The sequence below is a fragment of the Piliocolobus tephrosceles genome, chromosome 2, assembly GCF_002776525.5.
Source record: "Piliocolobus tephrosceles isolate RC106 chromosome 2, ASM277652v3, whole genome shotgun sequence".
NCBI classification, from domain to species: Eukaryota; Metazoa; Chordata; class Mammalia; order Primates; family Cercopithecidae; genus Piliocolobus; species Piliocolobus tephrosceles.
In genome coordinates, this window is record NC_045435.1 from 129961950 (window position 1) to 129975745 (window position 13796).

Below are 13796 nucleotides of genomic sequence, written 5' to 3' on the forward strand. Positions count from 1 at the left end.
AACATGGATGAACATAATCACTTCACTTTTTGATTTCTTAATACCTGCTTTCTTTCTCCCTTGTTAATCCCAATAGAATATCCTGGAAAGCCAGTTGAAGCTCCTCACTTGAAGAATCACTGATTAGCAGATTTCAGTATGTGCTTACTTCAGAAAGACGTGTACAGCATATTATTTTTATAGCTTTTAATTCATACTTTAATGAGAATTTTATGAATATAGGTAGGTCTTGGTTCTTCAGTACAAGATAGAGCAGTGATTTGTTTAATTGATTCCCTTTTTTAATTTTTTTTTTTTTTTTTTTGAGATGGAGTCTCGTTCTGTCACCCAGCTTGGGGTGCAGTGGTGCAATCTCTGCTCACTGCAAGCTCCGCCTCCTGGGTTCACGCCATTCTCCTGCCTCAGCCTCCCGAGTAGCTGGGACTACAGGTGCCTGCCTCCACGCCCTGCTAATTTTTTTGTATATTTAGTAGAGACAGGGTTTCACCGTGTTAGCCAGGATGGTCTCAATCTCCTGACCTAGTGATCCACCCGCCCCAGCCTTCCAAAGTGGTGAGATTACAGGCTTGAGCCACCACTCCTGGCCCCCTTTTTTAATTTTAAGAGATTGAATTTTTTAAGTAACTGAATTCCCATATCAGCTATAGAATGGAATTAAAAACAAGGACAGATCAATTTGAAAATGATTATGTCAGACCAGGCTCGGTGGCTCATGCCTGTAATCCCAGCACTTTGGGAGGCCGATTTGGGTGGATCAGCTGATGTTGGGAGTTGGAGACCAGCCTGACCAACATGGGAAACCCCGTCTCTACTAAAAATACAAAATTAGCCAGGTGTGATGGTGCATTTCTGTAGTCCCAGCTACTTGGGAAGTGGAGGCTTGAACCAGATTTGCTTGAACTGGAAAGGCAGAGGTTGCAGTGAGCCGAGATCTTGCCATTGCACTCCAGCCTGGGCAACAAGAGCGAAACTCCATCTCAAAAAAATAAAAATTAAAAAAAAAATTATGTCTACCAGGGAAATTACTAAAATGGATGGAATCTATAGGTATCATTTTTGATGACTGGCATCTGCAACTTAGCTGAGGTTGGGTCGTTTTATTTCCAATTTCAGTTGCATTTAGCAGGCAAGGGGGAGAGGTGATCCTTTACTCCTTGTTATTGAAATCATTGTGAAGTGGGATAGTAGAGGACAGAACTGGAAAAACAGGAAGGAGCCCAAGTGTGAAGGAAACAAAAAAGGTGGCACTAACAGGGACAGAAGCAAGGCCCAGGGCGTCATGTCCCAAGCAGCAGGTGGCTAGTCCTGTGCTGTTCTTTTCTCAAGCATAGAGAACCTAATCTGGTGGAAACGAATTGGAGATGCAGTTTCAAGAGAAAACTTGCTGAGTGTCTTGATGTTAGATACTGAGACAGATCACTACAATCATTATATCAAAAGTTCAGGCAAGGAATCTGAATAGATAGAAAAGCCAAGAGACCTAGACAGGAGAAGAGGTCAGGTGGGACTGTAGCCACCACCCAATACTGTCCCTGAAGCATTCAGGGAACTGGATCTCATTTGAGGAGAAGTAACTGTCAGTTCAAACTCTACTAGTTTTGTGGGGAAGCACATTATAGAGAGGGGCAGGGTGGCTTCTGGGCAGTTAGATGCTGTTTCAAACAAGTAGGTGACACTGCCTGGACTAAAAAAGTGACTCTTTCTGGTGCTGAAGTCTTTGGGGCACCCAGGCTGAGTCAGAAAGGCCCTACCCTTAAAGCTACCCATCCAGAATACCCTGATGAAATGGAAGACCTCAAATCCCAGGAAGACTTGAGAGGCTTTTCCTCTAAAAAGTGGTGCATTGACTGATTGATTGATTGATTGAAATAGGGTCTCACTCTGTCACCCAGGCTGGAGTACAGTGGCATAATCATAGCTCATTGCAGCCTTGACATCCTCAGTTTAAGTGATCTTCCTGCCTCCCAAGTAAGTGGGATCACAGGTGTGTGCCACCACACCTGGCTAATTTTTTTAATTTAAAAAAAGTTTTTGTAGAGACAAGGTCTCACTATGTTGCCCAGGTTGGTCTTGAACTCCTGAGCTCAGGTGATCCTTCTGCCTCAGCCTCCCAAAGTACTAGGATTACAGGCATGAGCCACTGCACCCCTTCGTTTGGGCCAACTTTTCCCATTTGGAATGGGTGTATTTACCCAATGCTTGTACCCCCATTGTATTTAGGAAGTAACTAACTTGCTTTTGATTTTACAGGCTCATAGGTGAAGGGACTTGCGTTGTCTCAGATGAGACTTTGGACTGTGGACTTTTGAGTTAATGTTCAAATGGGTTGACTTTGAGGGACCGTTGGGAAGGCTTGGTTGGTTTTGAAATGTGAGGACATGAGATTTGGAAGGGGCTGGGGTGGAATGATATAGTTTGACTGTGTCCCCACCCAAATCTCACCTCGAATTGTAATAATCCCCACATGTCAAAGGTGGGACCAGGTAGAGATAATTAAATCATGGAGGTCATTTCCCTCATACTGTTCTCATGACAATGAATAAGTCTCATGATATCTGATGGTTTTATAAATGGGAGTTCCCCTGCACATGCTCTCTTGCCTGCTGCCATGTAAGACATGCCTTTGCTCCTCCTTTGTCTTCCACCATGAATGTGAGGCCTCCCCAGCCATGTGGAGCTGTGAGTCCATTAAGCTTTTTTTTCTTTATAAACTACCCAGTCTCGGGTAGGTCTTTATTACAGCATGAGAACAGACTAATACACTGCTATAACAAATTACCATAGACTGGATGGCTTATAAACAATGGAAATTTATTTCTCACAGTTCTGGAGGCTGTGGGAAATAAATCAGGGTGCCAGCATGGTCAGGTTCTGGGGAGGGCCCTCTTGCAGGTTGCAGGCTGCTTTCTTCCCATTTTATCTCACATGAAGCAAAGACAGTGAGAAAGCTCTCTGGGGTTCCTTTTGTAAGGACACTAATCCCATTCATGAGGACTCTACCCTCATGACCTAATTACCTCCTGAAGACCTTACCTCCTAATACTATCATAGTGGGGGTTAGGATTTCAACATATGAATTTTGGGAGGACACAGACATTTAGTCCATTGCAAACCCCTTTGAGTCAGTAACTGTCCAGTTGTGAGAAATTAAAAGAGAACAATCATGTGTCTCTAGCGGCAAAACTCAGGTGAGAGGGGAAATTTGGTGTGGCTCTGGAATCCTACATCAGCAAAGTGGCTCCGTCTATAATTCAGCCCTTTCTATTCACTCTTATTTAACTTTATAACAGTAGTTCATTTTATTTTTTTTCATTTTACAGATGAGGAAACAGAGTCAGAGAGAGGCCAAATACCCTGCCCTAAGTCCCACAGGCAGCAGGCGAAGCTAGAATTGAACCTAAGTGGTCTAGCTCCAGCAGCTGAGCTGTTTGTCACTGAGCTATGCTGTCTCTCTGTATCTTCATCCTCCTGTCCTTACCAGTAGAGTGGATCCTTCTTGTCTACATTTAAACATGCCTCATCTTGCCATCTTAAATGCAGCCCTCCCTTGACCAGATATCTGCCTGCTGCTACTTCCCCCCTCTGCCTTTCACTGACACAGATTTGAAGGAGCTGACCACTTGTATTTTCTGTTTCCTTACCTCTCCCACAGTGCTCACCTCGCTCCAGGCTGATTTCAGCTCCCACCATTCAGCCACATCCACTGCTGCTAAGGTCACCATAACATCTCTGGTGCTGAATCCGATGGAGATTTTTTGGTCATCATGTTGTACATCTCCTCTTGGCAGTTTCCAGTATTGTGATTCCCTGTCTCCTTGAGACCGTCTCATCTCTTGGCTTGGATAACTCTCAGTTTTCATCCTACCTCTTTAGTCTTCTTCCTTAACTCTTCTGCTTGGCTAATATTCTTCTATGAAACCTTTACATATTGCAGTGACTCATGCTTCATCCTGATCTCCCTTCGCTTCTAAATCTACCCCTTTTCCCTAAATAAGCTTATCTCCACCCATGACCATTTACCATGTACACCCTGAGGATCCAAGTGTGTAACTCTAGATGACATCAGGACCCTATATCCATCATGTATCCCTTGATTTTGCTCCTTTTTTTTTTTAACTGATAGAGTTGATAATTTTATTTTCACATTTGACAATACAAATGAAAACTGCACTTTTTCTGGTCCCACTTCTCCCCTCCAATACTATTCTCTTTTTGATAGGAAGGAGGAGCAAGTCTTCTTTGTCATGCTGTTAAGAAAACAGCCAGAGTCATAGCATCATGATCTCCCAGTGAAGCAGAACAAGTAATATAAAACTGATCTAAAGAGGTCTTGCCTCTATTCTTATCTGTCTGATCAAGTCATTTGGGGCCAAGTGGGCACCATTGTGGGAGGGTGGGAGGACTCATCACTGGCGGCCCAGGCATCATTGGCATATGGCCTCCTGTATTAGTCTGTTCTCATGCTGCAAATAAAGACATACTTGAGACTGGATAATTTATAAAGGAAAAAGGTTTAATGGACTCACAGTTCCATATGGCTTAGGAGGCCTCATAATCATTGTGGAAGACAAAGGAAGAGCAAAGGCATGTCTTACATGGCAGCAGGCAAGAGAGCATGTGCGGGGGCACTCCCCTTTACAAAACCGTCAGATCTCGTGAGACTTATTCACTATCATGAGAACAGCATGAGAAAAACCCACCCCCCATGATTCAATTACCTCCCACCGGGTCCCTCCCACGTCATGTGAAGATTATTACAACTCGAGGTGAGATCTGAGTGGGGACACAGAACCATATCACCTCCCATAGGCAGCCTCATTCCAGGAGCACATCCCATTGGCATCATCCAGGAGGAGGGGGGGCTCATCATTGGCATCATGGGAGGGCCTCCCTGATGGGCTGCTGGCATCATACCTGGTGAAGAACAGGGAGAGCCCAGGTGGGAGAGGTTGGATCATCGCCCCTGCAGGAAGAGGAGCAGAGAACAGAGTCGGAGGTGTTCTTCCTCCATTTCTGGTAGTAGTCTTTCACATTCTCTTTGTGTTTCCTCCCACTGCAATGGCAGGTTCCCACAGATGGACAGTCATGGGTGAGGTATGTATTGCAGAAGTCACAACAAAACTTAGGCATGTTGCTCTGTAGCCCATTAATCACTCTCTTCCCTGATTTTGCTTTGTTTTGATGTGACATTGAAGCACTGCACATGCGCAGAGCAGTTGATAGTTCTCCCCTCTTTGGATTGTTGGATGAAATTTTTTTGAATTTTATTTTTTATTGATACATAATAGATATACATATTTTGGGGGTACATGTGATAATTTAATACATTTATATAACTTGTTAAGAACAAAGCAGTGTAATTGGGACAGCCACCACCTTAAATACTTGTCTTTCCTTTTTGCTGGAAGCATTTGAATTATGCTCTTAGCTATTTTGAAATATACAATAGGCTATTCTAAACTATAATCACCCTACTGATCTATGAAACACTACGTCTTATTTCTTCTATTGGGTTAAATGATTTAATGTCTGCAATGCCCTTAGCATTGTGCCTGGCACATGGTAAATAAATATTAGCTGTTGTTATTCCGACCCAAAACAAGAACATTTTTTATTGTTACAGAAAAAATAGGACGATTGATTATGTTTCACCTTTTAAGTGGCTATTGTTTGCGTGCTTTTGACAGTTCTATCCCATGTCCATTACATTTCCTTTCCCCCAGATCTCCCTCCCCTGCACCTTCAACCTGTTACAACAGGGTGTAATAATATAGACGAACACTAGAGGGCAGCATGCAATTGCAATGAAGAAAATCAGCATTCGCACACTTGAAATTCAGACAAGAAGACAGAAGATGTCTAGTATCAAAGGAAAGTGAAATGTCTTCCTTTAATATAGTGTCTTTGTAGTATTCTTCTATAGGAGGGAAGTATTATTACTCTATCGGATGAGTATTCCTACTGGAAGGATAGCTGCGACATTTAAAAAATCCTGCCTGTATGTGCTTGCCGTAAAGATGTCACATAACCATTTCCTCACGTGCTGTTCACTCCACACCCCAGCTCTCCTGAGAGCACTTAGCTTCTCCTGTGAGCTGGTTCCTCCGATGGGAGGCATTTGGAAGCCTACATCAGTATAGTGCTGCCTTACAACGCACTTTAATGTAGTATCTCGTCTCTGGGAGGCCCAGGAGTGCTTCAAATTCTAGGCTTCCCTGAGATGTCCAGTGCGTTTCTGCTGAGGTGTATGTATGCTCACTTGGCCTGAGTCCCTCAGGGGCAGGGAACGTACCCCATCTTCACCTTTGTGTCCCCCACAGTTTGCAGTGCTGGGCATGCCCTGAAGAAGGTGGATAATGTCTATTGGACCAAACTGCTTCATGAGCTGCAGCCAGAAAAAGAGGAAAATTTATGCTCACTTTAAGCCTGAGCAATGGGACTGTAAACTGCACCCCTAACCAGTGAATTTTTTTCATTATTTTTCTGTATTATAAAAACAGTTCATGCTCATAATGGGCAAATCATACAAAAAGAACATCTAAAATATTCATAATCCCATCCATCCAATATTAACCTGGGGAATACTACAGATTCTTTTAACCTTATGTTAGAGTATAATATATAAATATGTGTGTGTGTGTGTACATATATATAGTGTTTACACTTATGGAAGCATGGAACACCTATCCTTAAAAAATTTTTTTTTGAGACAGTGTCTATACTCTGTCACCCAGGTTGGAGTGCAGTGGCGTGATCTGACTCACTACAAACTTGACCTCATCCTCCCACCTCAGCCTCCTGAGTAGCTGGGACCACAAGCATGCACCACCATGCCCAGCTAATTTTTTGTATTTTTGGTAGAGATAGGGTTTTGCCATGTTGCCCAGGCTGGTCTTGAACTCCTGAGCTCAAGTGATCCACCTGCCTTGGACTCCCAGAGTTCTGGGATTACAGGTGTGAGCCACCGTGCCCAGTCTTACATCTATCTTTTTTTTTTTTTTTTTTTTTTTTAACTAATCCCTTTCTTTTGGGAATTTAAGCTGTTTCTCAATTTTTACTTTTTAAAAGAGCAGTCTGGTGAATATTCGTGTAGCTAAGTGTAAGCCCACATTCTTTATTAGTGTCTTAGGATAAATTCCCAGAGGCAGAATTTCTGGGTGATGGGTAATTTACATTGTCACCAACAGTGACAGTGCCCTTGATCAGATGAAGAGTTTTAATTAAATGTCACACCAGAACTCCATAATCTTGTCTCAGTCTTGTCATCGCTGCTCAAAACATTTGGTGAACTCTGTTTGGTGATCCAGGCTATGACTCATATAAGAAAATAAATCGTAATCTCTCATCTTGCCTTTGATCTTTGACTGTTCGAGAAAATCTAACTTACCACAAAAGGACAGAGACAGCAACTATGGCAGATTTTCATATAGGTGTGCCACCAGAGTCAGGAGGAGATAGGGAAGTGCTTCCCCTACTGTTCTGAATAGTGGCAAATCAGAGAATGTTAGGTGTCCCAGAGGCCAGCTCTCATTGTAGATGTCCTGTCTAATTATCAAAAGAGTAGTGTCCTTGCACCCCATGTATTCTCCAGGTGTATCCTACTTGATTCTTTTCCAATTTGAATTTGGATTTTTTTCTTTCTCCTATAATTTATCTAAGTCTTTTTGGAAATTAGAATGGAACTTCCCCATCATCTGAAGACTCCTTATGGATTGAACAAGGAGGGCCCTCTTGACTCTCTTGACTGGTTTGTTTGCTTTTCTTTCTCTTTCTTTCTTTCTCATTCTTTCCCCCACCTTCCTTTTCTTTTCTCTTCTCTTTTTTCTTTCTCTTTTCTTTTCAGGGTCTTTGCTATGTTGCCTAGGCTGTTCTCAAATTTGTGGACTCAAGCAATCCTCCTGCCTTGGCTTCCCAAAGTGCTAGGATTACAGGCATGAACCACCTTGACTGGTTTCTTTCTTAAAAGTTCCTAAGTTCTGCCTTTTTTTTTTTTTTAATCTTAAAGATGTACACAAATAAAGATCTAAGCATTGAAACAATTTATTTATTGGAGTTTCCTCATAGAAGGGTAAGAGAGACAGTTGCACCTGACTGGGTGCTTAGTATTTCTATAGAGTGGCTTAAGCATGGCAACTGATTAATGGGAGTAGGAGGGGAGGAATTGCATGGTGTTTACTAAGATAATATATATATATATATATTTTTGGAGAATGGCAGATTGGGTTTATTGAGGGAGGAGGCAAAAGGAACTCAAATCACCCCCTTGGTACTGCCATTTATATTACTGCATTGTGTGGAAATCCTGAGTGGCAAATAAAGCTTTGGGCTGATGTTCAAGGCCCTCTACAATGTAACCTTAACCCGACTTTTCTAGCTTTAACTTCGCCTACTCTTATACAGACTTGAATGGATGCTGCACATCCTCTTGGCCCAGCTACAACTTCAGCCACTGCCGCAGCAACCAGTTTTGTGCAGGTGTGGCCGACGGTCCTGGCTTTGGCTGCCTGACATCTCCCAGATCCTGCAGCATGGCACAGGACACATTTGCCTCCTGGTTGCCTTCTGGACTTGCAGGGTACTTACCATGATAGAGGGTACCCTTTGATGAGCTGGGAATGAGAACTAGAGGGTGAAGACCTCCCTCTTCTCTCTCTCAGTGGACAATTCTGAGGTTCCTTCTACACACACAGTGCCTCAGAAGCCCCCAGCGGGATTGAGCCTCAGTTACCTAAGGCAGTGAGTGGCAGATAATGCACCTGTACTGGCTTTCTTTCCTAGCCTACTCCCCTCTCCCCAGTCCCTCAGTCCTGTTGCCTGGAATCATTTTTCCAAATAAATGTCTTTTTTTTTTTTTTTTTTTGAGAGGGAGCCTCTCTCTGTCACCCAGGCTGGAGTGCAGTGGTACAATCTCGGCTCACTGCAACCTCTGCCTCCTGGGTTCAAGCGATTCTCCTGCCTCAGCCTCCTGAGTAGCTGGGATCACAGGCACATGCCACCTCGCCTGGCTAATTTTTGTATTTTTAGTAGAAATGGGGGTTTCACCATGTTGGCCAGGCTGGTCTCAAGCTCCTGACCTCAGGTGATCCACCCACCTCAGCCTCTGAAAGTTCTGGGATTACAGGTGTGAGCCACCATGCCCAGCCTTTCCTAAATAAACTTCATCTAAGCTTTGTCTCAGGCTCTGCTTGCTTTGGGGAAACAACAGTCACCAAGCTATTTACTGTTTTCTGATGATGTTCCTTGCTCTTCATCTATTCAGTTCTTTAATACTTGCCTGGGGAATATCTAGTGTGTTCCTCGTCTGGGGAAGGTCCCTAAAATATAAAACGGAATCAGTCACAGGCCTTGCTCTTGAGGAGTTCTTGGTTTAAGAGAGAGAGAGAACAGACAGGTTAAAAAAAAAAGTCAATGTATCACAAGGTGAATGCTGTTCCAGAGGACCAAGAAGGAAGAACACAGGAGACAGGACAGCTGATCTGGCTTGGGGTATCTGAGGAGGTTTTCTCAGGAGCATCTTTTAAAGGATGAATAGGAAGTAGTTTGCAGGAACAAGGCAGGAAAAGACCTTCTGGGCTGAGAGACTGGTCTGGGGCAGAGACACAGAGTCATGAAAGAACTCGGTATGTTTGTGAACTGTGGGAAGTTCAGGGAGATTGGAGTGGAGGGTGCCTAAGGAATGTGCTATAGAGGAGCCTGTTGAGACCTGGGTGCCTGCTACACTCTGAGAAGTCAGTGAAGGGGCCCTCAGTGGCTTCTTTTGTGTTGTTGGCCTGGTCTGTATTTCTGCACTAGGTGGCCCTCTCATTGTAGCTGTGACTGCTGACCAGTGGACACTTGCAGGAATGGACTTGGGGTAGGCCTGAGGCCCCAGTCTGCTGGGAAACTGAGTCTTGCATCACCTAGTCTCATGGTAATGTGCAAGGTTTGTTTTGCATCAGCTTCTTGCTACTGGGGAGAGCCAGTATGCAGCCAGAGCTTCCAGAACAGTTGGGAGGGGCTGGGAGGGTATATCCACTTCCCCACCCACCATGAGAATGTGTATACCTTTGCCTGGAAGCAGGCCATGCAATCTCCTGCTTGTGTGTGTCTCTGTTTACTTTGCCATGAAACAATCCTGTAGTGGGTCTGCTGATGTCTTCCCTTTCATTGACCCCTATATCCCATTGGGTAACCATGCATCTCCTGACTCAGGGACAAGACAGTGACTTTTTAAAAATTTATTAATTTTTTTTTGAGACAGGTTCTTGCTCTGTCACCCAGGCTGGAAGTTCAGTGGCATGATCATAGCTCACTGCAGCCTTGGACTCCTGGACACGGTGATCCTTCCACCTCCTGAGTAGCTAGGACTATAGGCACACACCACTATGCCCAGTTACTTTTCTTTTGTAGAGAGACAGGGTCTCGCTATGTTGCCCAGGCTGGTCTTGAACTCCTGGCCTCAAGTGATCCCTGTCTCAGCTTTCCAAAATGTTGGGATGACAGGTGGGAACCACCGTGTCCTGACGAGACCAGTGACTTTTGAAGTGGACTAGTGGCTGGCCGAATCAAGCGGTCCCCTCGTGGGGAGTTTGAGTTAGCAGTAGTTGGTAAGGACTAGAAATTAAAGGACACACAAAGAAGGCAGAAGCAGTGAGGATGGGAGGAGAGCAGAGAGAAGCAGGGTGCTAGCAGCAGGAGAAGCAGACCAAATGTGACTGAGTCACACCGATGTGGCAACACCAGCAGCTAGGAGATAGTGAGGTGTCAGACCCCAATGGGGCCTGGGTGAGCTTTCCATTTCTGAACTACACTCCAGAGTGCCAGAAACCTGCTGGTGTGGCTGGTCCTGTGCTCCAGGAAGCGAAAATAGACACGCACTTTCCTATTCTTGTACATATCCTAACACGGAGTAGGGTCAGCAGAGACACTGCCTGGGCCCACTACTTCCCACTATGTAAACTTGAGTAAGTAACTGAGTACTCTGTGTCTCAGTTTCCTCACTTGTAAACTGGGCTGTTACTGGTGTCTACTTCATAGGGTCGTTTTGAAGCTTAAATGAGTTAATGGACATAAGATGCGGAGAAGGGTCTGCTGATGCATATGAAGCACTCTGTAAGCAGGTGGCAGTCTGGGTCTGGGCAGGACACCCAAATTGGGTAACTGAGGAGAGAGAGGGTGAGAGACTATTTACAAAGGTATAGGTCAGATGAAGGGACAAAGAATGGTGGAACACCCTGGGCTATAACTGGTTGAGAAGTCTTTAGTACTCCTAGGCCTGATGAGGCGAAGGGAGGAAGTAGTTATCAGATACTTAGCAGCCTCAAGACAGGGTGACAGGGCAGGAACTGTGGGGGTCTGGATAAGAGTACAGCTGGGCCAGCCTGGCCCTACAGGGCAGGGGTGGAAAGGATACATAGTCTCAAGTGTTCTCCCTCATTCTGATCTCCTGCTCATAATCCCCAAAGGCCAATCCGATCGGAGGCCAAAGGACAAGGCTGTTAGGTGGTTACAAAACGCAGAGGACAGCCTGCCAGGCCCAGAGCAGTTGGTGAGGCATGGAGTGGGGATCCAGGAGCCAGTGCAGTCTCTCCAGCACAAATGTCGCCAATGTTGCTGCTGTATTGTTATTACAATAGAGACCTGTCACTAGAGGCCTTGACCGAGTCGCCATTCCTTGCAAACAAAAGAGCCTTACAGAGTCTAGGCACAGTGGCTCATGCCTGAAATCCCAGCACTTTGGGAGGCGGAGGCGGGCGGATCACTTGAGGTCAGGAGTTTGAGACCAGCCTGGCCAACATGGCAAAACCCCGTCTCTACTAAAAATACAAAAATTAGCTGGGCGTGGTGGCAGGCACCTGTAATTCCAGCTACCCAGGACGCTGAGGCAGGAGAATCGCTTGAACCCAGGAGACTGAGGTTGCAGTGAGCTGGATAGCGCCACTGCACTCCAGCATGGACGACAAGAGCGAGGCTTCATCTCAAAAAAAAAAAAAAAAAAAAAAAAATCCTGACGGAGAAGAGCAATGGGAGCTCCTAAGGGAGACTTAGGGGACCATGCCATTCCCGTGGTCATCATCAGGTTCTCTGTTTACCAGCTCTACTTTGTTTACCAGTCTCCTGCTCTAGCTGAGAAGGGCTCTCTGGGGCGGGGCAGAAGCCTTTTCCTCTTTATAATCGGAGTGCCAGGCAGAACCAGGGACTGATCACTGAGGGCTCTGTTGAGGTTTAAGGAACCCCTAAGAACCTGCTATTCCAGCAGATAGGAGAGGGAAGCACTTAGGGCCTTATGGGAGAACGCTGAGTCAGGGAGCAGTGCGTCCTGCTATTGCGTGTGTGTGCTTGTTAATATTTACATTTTGTACACGTCAGAGAGGAAGCTGAAGGTGTTGCCTGTTTTGGGCTGAGGAGGCCAGGCCCCAGATGAGGCTCCTCCCTGGAGCCCCTCTTTTGTCAACTCCCATTTGTGCCAGGCTCTGGGCTTCCCTGTATCTCACAACTCATTGCAACCCTGTGGAGTTGGCAGTGTCCCTGTTTTATGGACAAGGACGCTGAGGCCAATGAATTCACAAAGGTAATGGTAATTAGGAGTGTCTGAATTTGAGCCCAGATATGGCTTGAAAGCCTGAGTTCTTTTATTTTTTGAGGGGAAGTCTTATTCTATTGCCTAGGCTTGAGTACAGTGGCACGTACAGGCGTGAGCCGCCGTGCCCAGCGAGCCTGTGTTCTTAATCACTGAGCTAGTGTTTCCCAGTGTAGACATTGCAGGTCATCATTTGAATTTTTACCACTTCCGTGTATTTCCTGTATTATCATTTACCCAACATTTGTCTCGAAATTGTCTTTTTTTGGTAATTTAAACAAGTTTACTTGAAAAGGAAACTGTATCACTACCATAAATGGAGAGCTAGAATCACCTACTGTAAATAGAAGGTATCATAAATATAAACACAAAGGAATTCTTGGTCTCCAGCCTAGTGACTCTGAATTCTAGAGCAGAATGATTTTGAAGTAACTCCATTCCTTTTAATTGCTTCGTTTCCTTGAGAGGCCTCTCTCTCCTCTATCTGTCTGGGCTCTAAGGTATGTAAAATTAGATTTGATCAGATTGTAGCCAGAGGTGTACTGGTAAATGTTTAATAACTGGCACTCCAGAAATTAAAAGTTTTTTTTTTTTTTTAAACACATGCAAGTGTCAAATAAATCTTACTGATATAAAGGAATTGTAGCACCCAATGTACAAATAAGAAGAAATTATACAGTATTCTAAACTGTAAATTCCATATAGCCTATTGATTCCCTTAGAATGTTTTCATTGCTTTTTGCTGAACCCTTGTTTCTGAAGCTTGTATTTTGCTGAACCCTTGGCATATATTGTATGCCAACCTGTGGTTGATATTGACAAACAAGTAGTTATGACATAAATGCTGGCTGATACCTGTAAGATTAAAATGAAGGAACCTTAACTTTCAGATGTTTGTCAACATTTCACTAGTTCATCAATGTCATCAGTGATGTGAGTGACTTCTTTGTTGATTTGGGCAATAGTTTTTGACTGCTAGAAAAGTATTTCTTTAACTTTTTGTCCTATTTGCAATGTAATGGTTCCAAGTTAACATGATTCTAAGTTAAAGCTCTATTATTAACATTTTCTTCGTCATTTTCCTAAGTCTAGACAACAAATAATAAATCAAGCCCCAATTTGTTGCCTTTACCACTTTCTAAGTACTAAATACTGCTACTGTTAAATATGTATTGTTAAATATAATACTATTAAATATAACTTATTTAATTATAAATCCAGAATTTAATTTTTACTA

General features: G+C 44.1%; 1 long non-coding RNA gene and 1 pseudogene across 2 annotated transcripts in view; one reads left to right on the forward strand and one right to left on the reverse strand.

The window, feature by feature from the left end:
• LOC111555754 overlaps positions 1–13796 on the forward strand; it is a 62218-nt gene that overhangs the window by 20249 nt on the left and 28173 nt on the right. The window contains exon 3 of one of the 2 annotated variants that reach the window (XR_002735633.2): positions 3653–4386. The exons of the other annotated variant lie outside the window; for it this stretch is intronic. This is a non-coding gene — a long non-coding RNA (uncharacterized LOC111555754). Of the gene's footprint in view, positions 1–3652; positions 4387–13796 lie in introns of those variants that run through there. 2 annotated transcript variants of the gene reach the window in all.
• LOC111555752 lies at positions 4355–5130 on the reverse strand (annotated as a pseudogene).